The following is a 19715-nucleotide window of genomic DNA, read 5'->3' on the forward strand; positions in this document are numbered from 1 at the left end:
CATCTCACACGATGACCATACTCAGTGGCCCAACCCTGAAATAGCAGTTTGATAATGTATGATTTCAATAATGTAATATGATTATACAATATTTTCCAAGTCAAAACTGGTTCATAATAGTCCTTCTGATGTTGGTGTTTTGCTTTGACTCTAGTTTGACCTGAATAGTGTGCAAAGCCCATCCCCACACACAAGACTGCAGAATTTGGAGTTTACCTGTGAATCTGTGGCTGGACTGCTATGGCTATATATTTTGTCAGCCCATTGGGACATGTGGCCTCTTGAAACAAAATATAATGCTGTAAGGAGTATTATTAGATACATATAAATATTCAGAATAAATGACTGTTGTTGGACCTTGAATTATTTTACTCTTGTGTTATGACTGGAAGTCTGACCATTAATAGACAAATAAGCAGCTTTTTTTTAACATGTCAGTTGTAAATCTACCATGACATTCTACTGCCTCACTGCCAAACAGTAACCATCAACCTTTAAGATCAATAACTGTAGAACAGAAAAGTTTGTGTTCGTGTCCGTATTGGTCTTGTTGCATATAGTCATAATAAAAGTGTTTATTTATTTTGTTTTATTCAAAATACATGTTTACAAATGATACATAAAAATCACTGAAAAAAAAAGATTAATCATATATTTTTGTGTCAGCACTGTCTTTGCCAGATATATATATACACAATATACAAGTATGGCGTGTACAGTATTTGACGGCTACACCTTAAAATGTTCCAAAGATTCCTTTGGTTCCTTTTAATGCTTATTTGTGTAGATGATTTAGGCACATTTGAGGGAATGTGGGTGTGGAGTGGCTTTAGTCGCCATGGGCAACGGTGTTGCATAACTGCGTAAATATATGGCATTTTGCACCAATTAATGGAAAGGGAAAAAAGATAGCATCACTCCCGAAAACACTGATGGATTAGCTGGATTATCCAAGCTCTGCATCTGAAACAGTGCAGATCTACAGACAACTAAATCTAATTTCCCTGGCATTACGTTTTTTATTTACAGCAATTACTTACAGCAATTACTTATTTTATTCAGCTGCAGTGCCCTCCACTAATATTGGCACCCTTGGTCAATATGAGCAAAGAAGGCTGTGAAAAAATGGCCTTTATTGTTTAACCTGTTGATATTTTGTTGTTTTTTAAAAAATCACGAAAATACTTTGCTCTCATGGATATCAAACAATTGGCAACACAACACAGGTTTATTTAAAAAAAAATAAAAAACTTTATTAAATATAGGTGTGCAACAATTATTGGCACCCTTTTAGTCAATACTTTGCGTTACCTCCCTTTGCCAAGATAACAGCTCTGAGTCTTCTCCTATAATGCCTGATGAGGTTGGAGAATATATGGCAAAGGCTCTGAGACCATTCATCCATTTTTGTGATTTTTTTTTTGAGTTTGAGTATTTTTATAATTTTTTTTAAACAAAAGATCAAAGGGTTAAACAATAAAAACAATTTTTCACAACCTTCTTTGTTTATATTTACCAGGGGTGACAATATTAGTGGAGGGCACTGTATATCTTGTCCATACGGTTTTTAAGGAAAAGCATACTCTATTGAAGTGTATGTGGTATTCAGTTATAGAAAGAGTACAAAACAAACTGTCTTGAATAAAAGTACTGCTACTGTAGTAATAATACACTTGAGTAACAGTAAAAGTACTGGTCAAGAAAATCACTCAGGTAAGAGTAAATAAGTGGTCTGTTGAAAAACTTCTTCAGTTATTACTTTACAAATGACCTTTCAATTAATGTTAACTAATCATGTGAGCTGTGCTGAAGTGAAGACCACCTCCACTGTCAACAGTAGACTATATAAATAAACATAATTTTAGCTGGCTAGCTAACTTTGCCAAACGCTGTTATGGTTTCAGTAGCTTGCTAGCTTCATTAGTTAGCTAGCTAGCTCATGTTAAGTCATATATGTTTCTAGCTTCATAGTCAGCTATCAAGCAAAGATGCCCTTACACATTATCCTGAGCATTACATATACTGTATGTATATCTATACTGATACTGTAAAACATCAAACGACCTGGCTAGCTAGTGTAGCTCACTGAGCTAGCTAATGGTTTACCTGTACATTTTTAAAGGTTGGATATTTAGTTGTGAAATACCGATATCTCTACAGGCTTTGGCTAGCATCATTTGCAGTTTCCTTTGAAGTATTAAAACTAGGGATGCACCGAATGTTCGGCAACCGAAATTATTCGGCCGAAAATAGCACAAAAAAAAAGCATTTTCGGTGTTCGGCCGAAAATGCTAGTGAAGAGGCTGAATAAATTTGACCGAACAATGACGTGTTTGATGACGCGACCAAATAGCCAAGCAACCAGAATGAGACGCACGAATGTCACGTCCTCAATGAGGGGGGGCGCACATGCGCGAGCTACGTGCACGAGCTACGTGCGCTTCGGTTGTTTACTGTGGACACGTGCACGTTTGTTTTGTTTCTGTTCCGGAGCATGTTTATGTCACGTTGCGAGACGTAAGGGAGTAGAGTACGGAAGCAGGTAAAGACGTATTTATTTAAGGGCAGGCAGACAAATCCTATATCTACTATAATACTCCGCGACGCGAGCGGTATATATCCCCAATATAATCAGCCGTATAGAACCGAATAGGACCATTTTTTGCACTCGTCAATGCACTTTTTAATGCACTTTTTTGTTGTAAGCTACACAGTGTTAAATTCTTTCAACAGTCAGTTATAGGCCTAACATCGGCTATTCAAGGGGGGCTCAAAGATGACCACATCAAAATATTTTACTCATTTATTTATTTAAAGTTATATTGTGCCTTGTTGGTAGCCTATGCCTGCTGGAATGTAAAAAATGTTCAGTGTTAAATAAATATTTTGAAATTGTAGTTTTTGTAATTGATTTTTTTTCTTTGAAAAGCAAGACAAAATAGTAAAAAGCACAGTTTGACTATTTAATTTATGCAATGGTGAAAAAAAAAGGCAAAATAAATGGAAAAAATGCGGAAAAACGTGTTCGGTATTCGGCCTTCGGCTTTTGGCCAAGTTTTTCATTATATTCGGTTTCGGCTTCAGCCAAGAATTTTCATTTCGGTCCATCCCTAATTAAAACTGAAGATACCTGATAAATTGGGTGAGGGATATTCATCTGTCTCTGCTGTCTCACACATTGCTGATACTGATGAAGCATTTGGTGCCTGAAATGTAGGCTTACAGCTGGAAACTGCTTTATTTTGATTGGGTATCACAAATAAAAAAATAATGTAGTGAAGATGAATATTTTATGTTTAAACAACTCTTTTAATTTAATTATACTCAACAAAGCACCATTACAGTGAATTATATACTTAAGTACTGTAAAGAGAGTACATGCAGTTCATTACTTTCCACCCCTGGTGGTAATATACCTTTACATGCAGCACACAACACTGTTCTGCTGTACCTTATATTAGATAACCACCAAAGATAGATGTATAATACAATAGTTTATGAATTATTTAATGTGTAAGTATTGCAAAATTAAATACTACAAAATCCATTTATAGAAATACTGATTCCCATAAATAATAGCAAATGTTAATATATATAGAATATATAGAATGGAAAAAATTATTATTTCATTAGTCTGCATATAAATGTTGATACTTGACACACACAATCATAAATATATTCCAAGATAATGAAGCTGTCTTGGGATAAAACCTTAGATATTGTAGATGTATAATGCAATATCTTTTTATGTTTAAACAACTCAAGTAAATGTAATATGTTTTAATTATACTCAACAAAGTACCATTACAGTGAATTACCTGTATTTAATAATAATAATAATAATAATAATAATAATAATAATAATAATAATGCATTTAACCCTCTAAGCCAATGAATAGGTCAAATTTTACATAATTCAATTTTGAGACTCAATAAAAATAAAGCAGTTTCCAAAAGGGATTTTTTTTTTTTTTTTTTTTCCGAGCACATACATGCGAACACATGACAAATGTGGTCTGTCACTGGGAAGATGAGTGACTTCTATCTGCTGTACAAAATGTGTTTGCTAGCTGCATGTGACCCACATCCCCTGTGCAACGTCCCACACATGGGCCCCATCAATGGCTGATAAGGCTGGGTAGCCTCAGGTCAGTTTGGGGTCAATGCTCCTAGGACGCAGTGTTCTCAGAGCCAGTTCTGAGACTTATTACCCACATGCTCTCTCCAAGGAGCATGAGAAAAACAGCTTTCCATCACCATGGGTAGCTAAGGTAATTCAAACTCCCTTCGCCTAATACAACCAGAAGAGTTTCTCTTGTTAAGAGGTCTGAAGCAGAGCCAAGCACAAGGGTTGTGAAATCACAAATCACATGGTTCCCCTCTCACCCAGCCCTAGGAAATTTCACAGGCGATTTCACTGTCAAGATGGACAGGGTATGACATGTGGGTGTACAGTGAAGCATTGCGGCTTGCTGTGAAGAGCTGGTGAGAGCGTGCTGGGAGAGTGAGGCGTCTGTGACGTCACATTATAATGAGTGAGCCTAGGGCCTTGTTACATTATTATGTGTTTTCTTGAAAGTAGCCTATACATAATTTGTATTTTATGCACCATAGTTTTCATGTCTTCAAGTATTTACCCTAAAGAGAGTGCTTCTGAACATGCATTGTTCGTGACCGAATCTTGTTTCCTTCATATTAGGCTTGTGTGCGTTATCTTTGTCAAGTTCTTGATCCTGGTCAGGGTTGCAGCGGATCCAAAGCCTATTCCAGGAATACTGTGCTTGTCAAAAAAATTGTCTTACAGGACAAGACATAAATATCCTGTAGGACCATTTGTATAGGATTTTTAAAATGGGATCCATTTGGGTTCCTATTCAAGTCTATATGAGAATTCAATGTATACATTGTACAGAGAATATCAACTTATGTTGAACACTGGGCAACCTGTAGCAACTTCATAAACAACATGGTGGGGGAGCAGAAAGGATAGTGTTGTTGTTATATATATATATAAGTAATAGGATATATATATAAGTAGATATAAATAATAGGCTAAGATACTCTCATTTTAAAGAAAATCTTTTAGGATTTTAAAACACCCAAAGCATCCTCTGTAATTCCCAATAACTTTCCAATAACAAGACATTATTTTAGATAAAGTAGAGTTCCAGTAAGATTCTAAAAATCAATTAAGATCCTACAGGACAAACTGAAATTCCAATAGGATTGTTTGACAAGGGAAGCATATTAAATGGGACACCAGTCCATCGCAGTTGTGTGCATCTGCATGTTTCACAGGCATTTGTATATGCCAGCAGATTTATGCTGATGATGTAATAATGTTTGCGTAGCTGAGCTTCTGTATATTCGCACACATGATTCTTAACCTACAGAATGAAAGAAAGTTGTGCACTGGGCAGAGTAGGGCAGAGCAGGGCAGAGCAAGCTGACGTGATTTAAGGAAGCTCTTGGCAGGGTGCCAGTGCACAATTCCTGCTGATGTCTGCACTGAAACCTGGCAGTACACACGCACTCACTCACTCACTCATTCACTCACTCGCTCAAAGCAGAGAACAAAACAGAAGCCACTCTTACACTATTAAACAGGTGAATGTCTCTCACACACATTGCAGGTAAGTGTTTAAAATGATATGCTAAAAGCTAGCTTCATGTGGTTGCATGGTGTTCGCATCATGCTAATTAGTCCTCACTAGCTTCTAGCCACAATTCTCTGGTGAAGAATTGTTTTAATTGAAGCTGAAATAACTGAGAATTTCTAGATGGAATTAGAAGAAATCCAAGCTATGAAAAATCCTTTCAATAATTCAATGTATTGTGAAACTGAATACCATACTGAGTCCCACACAAACACATCAACAAGCAGTAAATTTATTTTGTTTACAATGTAAAAATATAAATATATACTGCAAATTTTACAGTAAAATACTGCCATTATATAACAAGACTAATTTACTGTAACCATTTCTGTAACTATTTGAAATTTTGCCACTGTAAATATGGTCAAGCATGGTGGTGGAAGTGTGATGGTGTGGGGATGCTTTGCTGCTTCAGGGCCTGAACAACTTGCAATAATTGAGGGAAACATGAATTCTGCTCTCTATGAGAAAATCCTAAAGGAGAAAGTCCGGTCTTCAGTCAAGTCCGGTCTTCAAACTCAAGCACAACTGGATTATGCAGCAAGACAATGATCCAAAACATAGGAGTAAATCCTAGTCCTAGAAGTAAATGTAAGAATAATATCTAGGTATCGGAAGCATTTGGTTGCAGTTATTGCTGCTAAAGGTGGCACAACCAGATTATAAGTTTAAGGGGGCATTTAGTTTTTCACATTGGTGATAAATGTTGGATAACCTTTATTGCTTCAATAAATAAATAAATAAATACTGTATTGTGTGTTTACTCAGGTTGCCTTTGCTTTATGTTGTATTCTGCTTGAAGATCTAAAACTATTTAGTATGAGATATACAGAAACAACAAATCAGGATGGAGATAAATACTTTTTCACAGCACTGTATGTTCTCCCCATATCCGTCTGGGCTTCCTCTGGGTTCTCTGGCTTCCTCCCCCTTTCCAAAATCCTGCTGGCAGGTGGACTAGCTACACTAAATTGCCCCAAGATGTGAAGTTGTCTTACAATGGTCTAGTGTCCCATCCAGGGTGTATTCCTGCCTCGCGGCCAGTGGTCCTGATATCCACTGTGACCCTGACCAGGATAACACACTGAAAATTAATCAAATAAATTAATACAAATGGCTCTTTGATTATTGAGAAAACAATAAATATGAATATGAAGATGTCCACACTCCACTGTTAGAGTAGCTTCTGAACTTGAGTCTTGAGAGGATGCGATCCCAAAAACATTAATAAAGAACATATGTCCCTCAGGGGTAATGTTCTGATTAGAAACTCATAACCCTGCAGTAACCCCCAGAGACAGAAAGAAAACAATGGCATTCTACGACCTGTTTTCTGTGCTTCAATAAAGAACAGTTTCATATGCTTTCTGTTCGCTGTTGTCCTCTCTGAGAAAATATGAATTAATTCTCCTGTTGCTCCTGTTTGAAAGAACTAAGAATGCCTTTTTTTCACGTTTTGTTTTTTTCATCAAGCGTATCTTTGATCTCAGCAGTTGACATAGTAATGTTGGGGCAACACACTGACATTAGTGAGGAGGCATTACAGAGGTTGTCATTTGGTTCTGCTAAACAGGAAGTCAATGACACTGATTACAGCTTTGGGTTTTTAGGAGAGTTGAAGACAAAGAAGAAAAAAACATCTACCAGTGTGAGCTATCTGTTCACATCAGATCATGCTGTTTTACAGAAGATTTTGAAACTCCATGTACACTACTCTCTCTAGATAACTGGACAGTATAAAACAGTATAAAATAAGTTACAGTTTGCTAATATTGTTCTTTTTTTTCCTCAGAGGTGTTAAAAATGGCCACATTCTTTGCACAAGTTAAATAAATATTCTGGTTGAAAATAAAGGACAGCTTCAAATTCGTTGATCAAATTAAAGTAGAACAGTATGAAACTATACTGAAGTATTAAAGTAAAAGTACAAAAAAAAAAAAAGAAAAAGATCTCCGTCTCAAACCACAAATTGATTTTACAGTGGCGCTTGAAAGTTTGTGAACCCTTTAGAATTTTCTATATATCTGCATAATTTGAGGGCAGTGGTGGCTTGACGGTTAAGCCTCTGGGTTACTGATCAAAAGGTCTGGGGTTCAAGCCCCAGAACTGCCAAGTTGCCACTGTTGGGCCCTTGAGCAAGGCCCTTAACCCTCTCTGCCCCAGAGGTGCTGTATCATGGCTGACCCTGTGCTCTGACCCCAGCTTCCTGACATGCTGGGGTATGCGAAGAAAAGAATTTCACTGTGCATATGTATATGTGATCAATAAAGACTCATTATCATAAATATGATTTAAAACATCATCAGATTTTCACAGAAGTCCTAAAAGTAGACAAAGAGAACCCAATTAAAGAAGTGAACAAAATATTATACTTTGTTTATTTACTGAGGAAAATGGTGCAATATTACATATCTGTGGGTGGCCAAAGTATGTAAAGCTCTAGGATTAGCAGTTAATTTGAAGGTGAAATTAGTGTCAGGTGTTTTCAGTCAAAAAAAAAAAAAGCTGAGTGTTGTGAAGTCTGATCTTCACAACACATGTTTGTGGATGTGTATCAAGGCATGAACATAGGAGATTTCTGAGGACATAATAAAAGTTGTTGAGTCTCATCTCTAAAGAGTTTGGGCTCTACCAATCCACAGTCAGACAGACTGTGTACAAGTGACGGAAAGTCAAGATCGTTGTTACCCTCCCCAAGAGTCGTCAACCAACAAAGACCACTCCAAAAGCAAGGCATGTAATAATCCACGAGGTCACAAAGGAACCCAGGGTAACTTCTAAGCAACTAAAGATCTCTCTCACATTGGCTAACGTTAATGTTAAATGTTCAACATCCCAGAGTTGAAGCTGTTCTGTACTGAGAAATCAGCTAAAATTTCTCCAAGCCGATGTGCAGGACTGATCAACAGTCACCAGAAATGTTTACTTGCAGATATTGCTACACAGGGGGTCACACCAGGTATCGAAAGCAAAGCTTCACATACTTTTGCCACAGACAGATATGAAATATTGGACCATTTTCCTCAAAAGTAAATGACCAAGTACAATATTTTTTGTCTCATTTGTTTAATTGGGTTCTTTTTGTCTCCTCTTAGGGCTTGTGTGAAACTCTGATGATGTTTTAGGTCATAGTTATGCAGAAATAAAGAAAATTTTATAAACTTCACAAACTTTCAAGCACCACTATTGATTGCACATTAGTGCTTCTTTCACCAAGGAACCAGTGAACACATGAAAATATTAGTTAGGAACAGCATTATTCCTAATCTCATGATGCAAAGTAGTTGAATGATAACAGCCAGCTTTCACAACACAAACTACCTACACATATAATGTACATAGCAATAGATTACAGTGAGATTACAGTTTATCTTTGTTAGATATAGATGGTTAGAATCTGGTAGCTTTGGGGACAGCACATGCAGCAGTCCACATTTTTCAAGTTCTAAAGATATATCTAGTAACAGCCCTCTGAAATAACTTTCAATAAAAAATATACAAAAATTGATGTATTCATACTATAAGTGTCATTTTGTATGGAAAATTAATTTGGTTCATATATAGCCACTGCTTCATTTTAAATTCAGTGTACTGAAGCAGAGAACCACAACAAAAATTCAATAGTCATAGGGTGAATTGTATATACTTCTTATACCATTGCTTCTCCTTTGTTATAATAGTGATAGGCTAATATGCATTTATTTATTCAACTGAATGTGAATGTGAATTATTCATAGCTGGACCATGTGCTGCCTCTGGAGCTTGTGGAGTTTATTACTGAAACAAAGATAACCTGAGGAAAACTGTGAACTTGTTCACACTCTGCCTACTGGTTCCTTTTCACCTCTCACCAGCCTTGTACAAAGATTCACTGCAACCTTTCAGTTATGGCATTGACTTTCTCAGAACTCCATTATCGGATATTATGTGTAACGTTCCACCATAACCACCCATCTTTCTTTCTCTCACCTCCCTCTTTCTCATCCTCCCACATGCACAAACACACTTTGTTTCCTGGCAACATGTAAGCGTGGGGAGGAATGTTGAAGTGCTCTCGTGTCACAGAAGGCTGCAGTGTCCAGCACACACACTGATTCGCTAAGTAGCTGAACACATCACTTGGCTGTAGGACATGGAGGAGTGCATTTCGATGCCACCTCTGCCATACTAGTTAACGCTACCTTCCACACTTCAGGACATCTTTATGTGTGTTGGCACTGAAAAGTTTGGGGATAATGTGGTTATAGAGTTTAAATGTGTTTTCCATACAGTCAAAAGTTCAGCTTGTTATTTTATGACTTGGCTTCTGTCTGTTACATTTCTGCACATATTTTAAGGTTTAGGAGACATAATTCACTATAAAATGTTCATACAATGTTAAAGATTAAATCTTTGTTATGTTCAGGGTTGGGCAAAATTGACAGTATTGATAGCTTGTATCTAATACAGTACATAAAAGTGACATATTCAGAATACATTTGTGAATAAGTCCTTAAAAGGTACATTGGAAACAACTGTGCTGTATCATCATTCTACAATATTATTATAAAGGAATGTATCTGTAGGCTAACTGTAAAAAGTTTTTATATTTAAAATACAAAATGTTTTCAAAATTGTATCATGGACCAAATATAAATACTGTTTGGTATTAGATAATGGACTTACTTGCATTACATTCTACATTCATACTTTGTTTTGTTTTTGTTTTTTTTTTTCATATTTTAAGGCAGATGCTTTTTGCAGTCGAGTAAGCAATGGAAATGTACACTTGCTGCACCCACTTTAGCCATTCCCAATATAATAATGTAGCCTATAACATTAGCTTCCTTGATAGCTATTGTTTTTAATAACACACTAAAAAGGTTTGCTAGCTTCATGAATTTTGTCATGGTTAAATACTATCAAATACAGACCAAGGGTGTCTCAAAAGTATCAATACAAAGGATAAATTAACACTTTTTCTATCATCAAAATGTCTTCCAAAATGTTTCATACCTTATATATATATATATATATATATATATATATATATATATATAATATTAATTATATATATATATATATATATATATATATATATATATATATATATAAATTATATATATTTCCAGACAGCCTTTTAGAATGCCTTTGACAAATGAAGAACGTACTGCAATCATTTTCAGGGTTGAAATGGGAAGCAGTTGTAAGGTTGCGATGGACACCAGATGTCTTAACACGAGTTCATCATGAGTGGGAGAGATGATGCCATGTGTGCTTACAAAGAAATGTATTAAGCAAATTAACAGTGCATGCTGTGTTTAGGTAGTTAGCTTAGTTGTTTTTGCTAAACCATTACATTGCATAATTAAAGTAAATAAAATGTAAAATAAGTATTTTATTCCAAGCATAAAAGATTACTTTTGACCTTTAAATCTTTGTATTTATGCTAAACATAAAATACAGTCACGTCAAGAAGTAAAATAAAAGCTAGTGGTGATCAAGTTTGTGCACTTCTGTGTGTGTGTGTGTGTGTGTGTGTGTGTGTGTGTGTGTGTGTGTGTGTGTGTGTGTGTGGATACAAATAGTTTTACTGTGTCCAGTGCTATTTTCACCCGGGTGTAAATACACTCCTTATTTTGAATGGTCTCTGAGTAATAGCAGGTTCACAGGGTCCTTATAGTAGTTCATCTGGAACAATGCTAGAAGCTGGAGGTTGACATATTTCACTAATAAATAGAGCCACCTTCTTAAACATGTACAGTGGGGGAAATAAGTACTGAATGCATCAACATTATTTTCAGTAAATATTTCCAATGTGGCTATTCACATGAAATTTTCACCAGACATTAGTATTAACTCAAGAAATCTGGAAATATAAAAAAATTCACAACATAAAAGTCCATAAATAAAGTTATGTGTAATAAAGTGGAATGGCATAGAAAAAAGTATTGAACACACTAAGAAAAATCAGTTCTCCAAGGCAAGGTAAGGCAAGCAATCAGCTGAAATCCATAAGTAATTATACCCCCTATCTGTGCAAATTAATTTCAGCTGGGTTAGTAAATTGATGGTCTATAAAAAGGCTTTTCGTTACCACTTTTTTCATTCCACTTTATTACACATAACTTTATTTATGGACTTTAATGTTGTGAAATCTTTATATTTACGGATTTCCTGAGTTAATACTGATGTCTGGCGAAAATTTCATGTGAATAGCATCATTGGAAATATATTTACTGAAAATAATGTTGACGTGTCCAATGCTTATTTCCCCCACAGTATTAAGCAAAGTTTGGGTCTAGAGACATTTGTAAAATGGGGAATCATTCTCATGAAACAGAGCTTCTGTTTCATTTGTAACCACAAACTGCTACCTATGAGAGAGTCATGGCCCTGAAGAGTGTCCAGGCTTGCAACCAAAAATTGCTTATCATAGCTTTCTTGGGGCAAAAAAAAGAAGTATTATACAGTAAAGTATATTATATTTATAGACATTATAGTAGATTCTCAATAAATTATTAATTGTGAATATTTAATATTTACTTGTGCTCCATTACAGTACATTCTAACCCGGTTTACATTCTACATTCATACATTTTTTCATATTTTAAGGCTAGCTAGCTATTGTTTTTAATCACACTAGCTTCATGAATTTCTTCATTGGTGTTATTACAAAGTGCAATAATTATCTTAATGTTAGGTAGCTTGAATTTGACTTAACTACTAACATCAAATACAGACTGTTGGAGATGTAACTGATCTATTAAGCTAATTAAAAGTGCAGTGCTGTGTTTCAGTAGCAAGTTTAGTTGGTATTACTAAACCATTACATTGTGTAATTAAAATAAATAAAATGTCAAATAAGTATTTTATACTAAGTGAATGTTTAATATGTAAATATTTAACGTAAAAGGCTGTGACAGTGGAAACCAAAATGATCGAAGAAATCATATAGAAACTGACCCTCCATTAAGTAACAATTAACTAACTTGTGTAAAGTTATTAAAAATAAAATGTGTAAACGTTCTTCAGCTTACTCATAAAAAGCCTGTCAATGTAGATTCCAGAGCAGTTTTGCCTTTACCACATGATTTCTACTAGGTGTTTTGATTTGGAGTTGTTTCAGTCCAGTGCCCAGTGCCAAAGCTGGGCTGTGTGCACAGAAAGCAAAGAGGAATAAAAAAAATACTACATTCTCATCTTCTTCTTACTGCCTGCAGGGAATCAGCTACCAAAATTGAACAACACGGCCTTCTGGATGATTAAGTGTGAAAACACACTCTCCATGAAAATGTATTGCAATGAAGAAGCAGGTCTGGTCATTCTAACACAGTTCACAACAATGTCTGTCTCAAAGCACAGCATGCCTCGATCATTCTCAGTGTCCATCCACAGCCAGTTTGCAAGGTGAGTTAAAGTTACAGCTGCTTCTGATTGAACTTCAAAAATACTGGTCTAAAGCCAGACGTTTGGTTTAGCCTTGATGTACAGAGCTTGATCCCTGACACAAATGCAAATCCACAAACACAAATAAGTGTTTCTCTCCAACTTCAGGAGTCAAATAGAGTCTGTTTGTGTATAAATAGCCTTGGATGTACTCTTTCCCCTTTATCTCCCCTGCCTACACCCACAGCCAAAAACACTTCAGGGAAACGCAAATCACAGCAGTGTCCTACAAAACCAGAGGACACCCACAGTTTGTGTATTTCTATTTGTGTCTGCATGCATGTATGTGGGTCCATGTACGTATGCATATATATACAGTGAGGTCCAAAAGTCTGTGACCACATTGAAAATCAGGATTTTTAAAAAATATATATTTAATTGGAAATAAACAGAAAGTTTTAGAATTTTTAAATCTTTAAATCAAAGAAACTAAATTTCCACTAGCTTGCATATTTAATATTCAAGATTCTGCACTATTTCTAGGTCCCTATTTAAATGTAAACAAATTTGTGATATTGACCATGTTAACTACTTTGCACAAAAGGTCAGATTTTCCTTATGCCTAACAGGTTCTACTGAATCTTTTGTTCAGACGACACGCTGATGGATTTATTCTAAAAAGGCTCATAAGGTTTTGCACAAACATGTGGAGTCCATGCCAGCTCGAGTGAGAAATATTACTCATATTAATTTAATATTAATATTAAATACTACTTTTCACTCAAGTTGTCAATAATGTAATTTGTGAAATTGTTGTATTTAATTAGAAAAGTGGGGGGGGGGGGGGCTAGAAAACAGAGCATATCAAAGTGGTTCTTTTACTCAAAGCATGAGACAAATGTTTCCATTCAATCTGAAAGAAACTAAGGACTTGCTTTGTGCCGTTTCATTTCAATCCACTTCCTTGCTCCTTTTCTACATTGCTTTTATTGCTGCACTTCTCACCATTTGTGAAGGGCCAAGGAAATTTCCACACTTAATTCTGTTTTCTTTATTAGGCACTTTGTTTTTCTTCTCATCAGTCTTGCTGATAAAAAAAACAAAAAAACAACAATGCTGGAGATGTTTAAACAGGAAAGAAAACTTTATACATTAAGGGATTCTGGGAGGTTATGTAGTAATTCCTGTTAATATACATTTGGCTATAGAATTTTTTCTAGTCACATCTTTAATCACCCAATATAGCATTTTTCATCATGATTTCATCATGTTTCCCTGCACAGAGAAATTCAGATATAAGGGAAGTCTAAAGGCAGTCACTTGGACAGTCAAAACTCTGTTTGGGAAAGACATGCATTTCTGTAAAACACTTTTAATTCATTGTTAATCAAAGGTTTCTGTAAATGAACCTGTAATTCTGAATAATTTGTTCTTGTAGAAATGGGGCTACATAAAAATGGAAGTGCCTCAGTTTCTACCTGATTGTGGATGGATGAATACCACAAAACTTCATTTAGTAAGACATTCTCTCATATTTGCTCATATGAAGACATTTATTAGAGTATAAAGATTGCATTTCTAAATTTACATTATATAAACACAAAGGTTTGTGGACACTTGACCATCACACCCATATGTAATTCTTCCTCAAACTGTTGCCACAAAGTTGGAAGCACAAATTTGTACAGGATGTAGCATTTACAATTTCCCTTTACTGCAACTAAGGAGCCCAAATCTTTTTCCAGCATGGCACAAAGCGAGCTCCATGAAGACATGGTTTGCCAAGTCTGGAGTGGAAGGACTTGAGTGTCCTGCACAGAGCCCTGCCCTCAACCCCACTGAACACCTTTGGGATGAACTGGAACGCTGACTGTGCACCAGGCCTCTTCATCAGTGCCTGACCTCACAAGCACTCTTGTAGCTGAATAAGCAAATCTCAACTGCCATGCTCCAAAATCTAGTGGAAAGCCTTCCTAGAAGAGTGGAAGTTTGTATGATTGTAAAAGGGAAACTAAATATGGAATGGGATGTTCAAAAATACATATGGGTGTGATGGTCAGGTGTCTAAAAATTTTGGCAATATACTTATTTAAAATGCTTATTGGAATAATTAAATAATAAAAAATACCATTATATGTCTATTAAAAATGAGTTCAAAGCAAATGGGTTTTTTTTTTTCAATTCTTCTCTGTGAAAATGAGTACACACTAGAGATTTGGAGATTAGTTTGTAAAAACATGGCCATATTTAAATAATAATAATAATAATAATAATAATAATAATAATAATAATAATAAATAGAAAATAATAATAATAATAATAATAATAATAATAATAATAATAATAATAATAATAATAAAGACTGAGTTATTACTCATGTGAAATTTGACCTGTGACCTGTGACTCTTCAAAAAAGAAAACACTTGCACTTGCATAATACATTGTTCTCATCTTTAACCAGGAATGGACACATGGCACATGGGTCAAAGAATGGAGACTGAAGGGCTTTTCCTGAGGGCAGTGGAACATGTTTGACTCATAGAGGTGCACTGAGAAATGCCAGACATGCTGAGCATCAGCATATGGTGCAGATGCAGTGCTGTGACAGAGTGACCCGGGATAAAGATTTTCAGCTGAGGAAGTGATGTCCTGGTGAATGCTGGACATCATGTTTATTGAAATAGTGATATAATATATAATGCAAAAAAAGGACTTTTCTGTGGATAGGATTATGTGTTTTGTTTGTGCGAAGTTAAGAGCAACTGTTCGAACAGCTGTGTGTGGCACCTGCGATTCCTATAGTCCCTTTTTTCTGTGTTAATAAATAACTGAACACAATGACTGGATTCCACAAAAAAATTTGCCCCTCTACAAAGCTGCTGTGCTAGTGCTGTTCTCTGCAAGGTCTGAGATAACGCTGTGCTATACAAGAGTGCATATTTCAGCTAACTCACAGGCTGCCAAAAACACACAGTGCATTTGCTTGGCCTCACTTCTTCCATACTTCTTCTCCCCCCAGCTTAACTTCCATAACCAGGATGGATAGAGAGCTCATTTCTGACAGCTGTCTTATCACACATAGTTACACACAGACACATATTGTGTCTCTCTCTCTCTCTCTCTCTCTCTCTCTCTCTCTCTCTCTCTCTCTCTGTCACTTGGCATGAAGCACCTGCCCATGATAGTGTTTCCCCCTCTCACTTTTGCTCACACAAACAGCCGGACTTTCTGTATAATACGAGGTCGCCCTTGTCCCTGCTGATACAGGTTTACCTTTATGTGGCTTGTAATCTGAGCTTTTCTGGCCAGGCCAGCCCTCCTCTCCCTACTGAATGGACTGCACTGTGCCCTGCCACTGTTTCCTGAGCTTTCACTCTGCTTAGCTCGACACTATGATTATAGTAGAGCCTGTAGTGGGCTGGTTGCATTTGTGCTGAGGAGACACTGATCTACAGGGTCACCTCACAGTTGCCCACACACTCACCACAATACACAGAAAGCAGCACAGAGTTTGCAGAGACGTCTGATGACTGATGGCTCACAAGGAGAAAAAGATATTGTGAAACATATAGTTCAAGTGGAGCAGTAAATCACAGCAATTATTAAAAATCTGCAGCTGCTTTTATGTATAGGATTTATGAACATAAAGAGGTCATATTACATACTGTAAGCATAGCTACTGGTCTTTATAAGATCATTTGGCTGTTACGTGCCAAGATCAATTCTGCTGACTTTTTTAAATGTAAAATCTAACTTTCATTCAGTGCCAGTGATATAGAATCTGTGTCAACCATCCATATAACTTTTTAGATTATATGATTTATTGTCATCACCATTAAATGCATGTGGCTGTAATATTGTATATTATCCTTATATTTTACATTCTTATATAATTTTCTAGACTATAGGAAATGGATAAATCTTGCTTTGTTTGCATTGCATTTGTAGTTTAACCCTTAAAACCTCCAGCGTACTATCTGCTTCATTTTTAAGCATACTATTCAGTAGCTACTATTAATAAATCAGTAACAAATGTAATAACATATTTATGGCCATGGGGGACACAGTGGCTTGGTGAGTAGAAGGTTTGCCTCCTACCTCCAGGGTTGGGGGTTTAATTCCCACCTTCACCCTGTGTGCGAGGAGCTTGCATGTTCCTGGGTACTCCGGTTTCCTCCACCAGTCCAAAGACATTCATTGTAGGCTGGTTGGGATCTCTAAATTGACCATATGTGTGTGAAGGGGTGTGTGACTGTGTGTGACTGCACCCTACGATGGACTGGCACCCCATCCATGGTGTCCCAAGTTCCCTGGGATAGGCTCCAAGCTCCCCGTGACCATGTATAGGATAAGGGGTACATCAAATTGATAGATGGATGGATGTAGGGCCATATACAAAGCTGAATGTTGCGCCCAGAAAATGAACAGCTTCATAACTCATCTCTGAATAGGACTAACTTTCCCTACATAAATATAGACATAATATTTGGACTTATGTGGCCAACTCTAAATACAGTTATAAATGTAAGTCTTGACCCACTGACCGTTCTTGTGAGATTAAGAGGTTAATTGTACCTAGATGTCCCATTAGCATAATAATTTATTTTCTAAATTCACGTCTAAAATACAGAGATGACGTGTCCCTTCCAAGGTGTATTCCCGCCTCACTTCCAGTGTCCCCTGGATAGGCTCTGGATCCTCTGTGACCCTGATCAGGATAAAGCGAATGCTGTAAATGAGAACTCCTCTTCCACTATCAGACCACCTGGTTTTTCATTTGAACTATCACATACAATAACAGGCTGTAAATATACATTGTGAGAAGGTGGGAATGTTTGACCAGCCTCCTGACTGCATAGTTTTCTATCAAGTTAAAGCAAGCAGTACACCCACTCCCCCCCTCCAACCATTCTTTTCCCTCATACTACTTTTGTTTTTATTGCTCTAATTGGCAAAGTGACTCATGCAGACTCCTTCTCGAGGGAGCAAATTAATATGTATGCTCAAAACAACTCAGGAGCCTCAAAACAGACCAGGCACTACAAGAACTGCATGGATTTACAATGTGTGAGTGTTACCATGTAAGGAAAGAAAAACAATTCTACATTTGTTGTTCATCATATTAAAAGGCATGTTGGTTGCACATTCTATAAAGGCTTTCTATATATATCTAACGAACTATGAACATATGAATAAATTATAATGATTGCATTAGGCATTACAGGAATTGTTATCATTTTTTATTGTTTATTGTGCATAACATGATGCATTATAAGTAAGGTTTGTAACATTATAAGGCAATAGCAAAGAAGCTCGGTTTCATTTTGCTCTATGATTTTTTTTTTTTTAAATTGAAGTATAGTATACTGTTTATTAGTCAGTGTTTTAAGTGTAATTTTAGGTTTGATTCAATTGTGAGAAATGTAATATGGTAATGAAAGTAAATGTCTCACTTTGTCAAGAGCTCACAAATACTTGTAATATACTGTATTATAAATGTTATAATATGTCTGTCAATTATTTACATGCATTTAGGTCATGAGCTATGCCATTTTTTGTGACTACCAAATATTCTGTATGGGGAAATGCTGAGCTTCTTTGATCGTGCTATGTATACCTAACAATTCATAATGCACAATAAACATTGCTATAAAGTGCAATGAATTTTCGTAATTTTAACAATGTGTGTAATGCTTTGAATTTACTATAATACGTTAATAAATCTATAGCTCATTATGCAGCTGCTATGGCCTTTATAGAAAATGTTAGCGGCTTTTCTTTAGCATATACAGTATCTTTTGTCCAAAGCATTCATCTGTGATAGATTTTCCTTAAATCCTAGTTGAACGAGTTTTTTAAATCACCCCCTTATATTTATGTTTTAAGTTTAAAAAAAGGCCTGCAGAATTATAGTTATTGCGGGCGGCTGTTGTTATGAAGATAAGTATAGATGGGGAACAGAAATACTTGTACTCGATATTACAATGTCCTTGTGTTTTGTGGCTTGGCTCTCTACTAGTTCAAAGAAAGAAAAGCAACATGGTTTTCTCCCACACACGTTAAAGCAAGCACTTTTCCATTGTGCTTTTGTTATTTTCTGAGATGAAAACCTTTCCATCGCATTCCCTGTGGTGAAACAAACACACAACCTGAATTTGCAGCAGTGGAAATCTAAAGTCCCACGGGGAACATGCTCTCTTCTGCACAGCTCTTTCCTCTACAGTTAAATATAGAATTGATTTCGAATTGAACCCAGACACTCTAATAAAGCAGCCAACGTCAACTCCAATGTTGCAGACACATCCCGCATAAATAGTTCTAATTTACATGTGAACGACAGTGCGGTAGGCAGACAATGCTAAATTCTGAACGTCTGATATGTAGGCGCTTTAACAAAACCGAGCAAATGAAAGGCGGCCTGTTCTGGAAGGCCAAGCACAAAAGCCATAGCCTTGTTCTGCACATAGGCCCCCTCACATATGCTCAGTGATTGGTTGCTTTTTTGCTAGCATGTGCTGCGTTGGTGGTGACAGTAGTATTGTGTGGGTGTGGGTGTGTGTGTGTGTGTGTGTGTGTGTGTGTGTACAGTGTAGCTGGGCGGATGGGATATGTTGATAGAAAATGGGTGAGGTCAGGGTTAGAGGCCCCACAGGCAGGCTGCCCTAAAGCTCAGAGAAAACAACTGGGCTT

Source organism: Ictalurus furcatus, chromosome 2, assembly GCF_023375685.1.
Source record: "Ictalurus furcatus strain D&B chromosome 2, Billie_1.0, whole genome shotgun sequence".
Classification (NCBI taxonomy): domain Eukaryota; kingdom Metazoa; phylum Chordata; class Actinopteri; order Siluriformes; family Ictaluridae; genus Ictalurus; species Ictalurus furcatus.